We start from the raw sequence: 2,190 nt of genomic DNA on the forward strand, positions 1-2,190 counted from the left end.
CTGCACAGAAGTGCCGTCTGCACATTCAACACATGCTCCAGTGTTATTGGGGTTCAGTGACGTCAGCTGATCCCCTGCTGTGTGCGCGGCAATTTCTCCTGCTCCCTCTACATTCACACTACTACAGATATTAAACTTGCTACAATTAGGTCTCTGGCTACACTCTGTTTCGCCTGTAATCCCTGGGCTCCAACACCGCTAGTTGCTGCACAGAAGTGCCGTCTGCACAGTCAACACATGCTCCAGTGTTATTGGGGTTCAGTAACATCAGCCGATCCCCTGCTGTGTGTGCGGCAATTTCTCCTGCTCCCTCCACATTCACACTGCTACAGATATTAAGCTTGCTCCATTTAAGCCTCTGGCTACACTCTGTTTCTCCTGTAATCCCTGAGCTCCAACACCACCAGTTGCTGCTCAGAAGTGTCTTTGGCATGGGTACTCCCTCCTGCCCAGCCTGGTTCCAGCACGTCATCTGTTTCCGGGTAGTGTCAAGGTCACTTTGCCTCCAATACGTTGTCCTGTCGGGTTGTGGTCGTGTTAGCCGACTCTATGGTGCCTGCAGTTTAGGTGCTTCCTATGTGGGTTGCGGGTTCTGGCAATCAAGGCTGGATCCGTAGTGCCAATAGGACAAGCTCCCCCTGTAGGAATGTGGGTTTTCAGTAACTCCGGCCGGCTCTCGGCCTTGCAATTTTTTTTTCTTGTGGACCTTCTGCTGCCTATCTGAGTTACAGCACCATTAGCTGGTTCTTTGGATGTCAATCTTGAATTGGTCCCTCTGGGTTCCAGTGCCGTCAGCTGGTTCTCGGCAGTGTCTTTGGCTCTTGTACCTTCTGCTACCCATCGTGGGTCCAGTACCGTCAGCTGGTTCCAGGCAGAGCCTTTGGCTTAGGTGCCTCCTTCTCGGTATCCGAGTTCCACCAACATCTGGTGGTCTTTGGTAGTGCTTTCTGGCATGGGTATCTCCTACTTAGTAACCGGGTTCCAGTACCATCAGCTGGTCCTCGGTAGTTCCATTGGCTCTTGTACATTCGGCTACCCATCCGGTTCCAGTACCGTCAGCTGGTTCTCAGCAGTGTCTTTGGCCCTTGTACCTTCTGCTACCCATCCTGGTTCCAGTACCATCAGCTCGTTCCAGGCAGAGCCTTTGGCTTAGGTGCCTCCTTCTCGGTATCCGAGTTCCACCAATGTCTGGTGGCCCTTGGCAGTGCTTTCTGGCACAGGTACCTCCTGCTTAGCAACCGGGTTCTAGTACCATCAGCTGGTCCTCGGTAGTTCCATTGGCTCTTGTACCTTGTGCTACCCATCTGGGTTCCAGTACCGTCAGCTGGTTCTCGGCAGTGTCTTTGGCTCTTGTACCTTCTGCTACCCTTCCTGGTTCCAGTACCATCAGCTGGTTCCAGGCAGAGCCTTTGGCTTAGGTGCCTCCTTTTCGGTATCCGAGTTCCACCAACGTCTGGTGGTCCTTGGTAGTGCTTTCCGGCATGGGTACCTCCTGTGTCACGCCGTTTTTGGTGATAAAGGGGCAGGACGGCGAACTGGAACCCGCAGCTGTCCCTGCCACTATAAGGGCCCTGGCTTTCCATTATCTCGGGGATACCTATGAAGGTTAGGAGGCCTGAGCCACCAGCGTATCCCTGTCTCCTGTGCAGACCCTATCAGTGACCCCCTCTCCCCCCAAGAGAGGTGGACTGCACCAGAGTATAAATATCACATACTGTAACAGAGTATACAGACAAGGAAAAGGAAAACCACACTTAGCTTAATGCTGCAAGGCACAGCACAGCAGGAAGAAACACCAGATACAACGGACACAGCTGTAGAACAACAGTTCCCAGCTAGCTCTTACTCCTGGCTTGGTCGCTGAAGAATGAACTAACACCGACAGTCAGCTGATGAACCAGGTGACCTCTTATAGGATGTGGTCACCACAAACATCAGCCGACCCAGCAGCAATGCAATTACATCAGCGGCCAATGGGGGGGGGAACCACTGCATTAACCCCCGATGACCAGAAAGGAAAAAAGGTCTTAAACTGAGGCAACCAGATCTGCCACAAATCCAAAATTGGATCGTGACAGTGCCCCCCTTTCAATGAGGGCCTCTGGACCCTCAACACTGGACCTCACCAGTAAACAACCTACAGTGAGAACGACTCGATTCACCAGAGTTCACCTCCCCAGTCACCTGACC

The sequence above is a fragment of the Ranitomeya imitator genome, chromosome 4 (genome assembly GCF_032444005.1).
Source record: "Ranitomeya imitator isolate aRanImi1 chromosome 4, aRanImi1.pri, whole genome shotgun sequence".
In the NCBI taxonomy this organism is placed as follows: domain Eukaryota; kingdom Metazoa; phylum Chordata; class Amphibia; order Anura; family Dendrobatidae; genus Ranitomeya; species Ranitomeya imitator.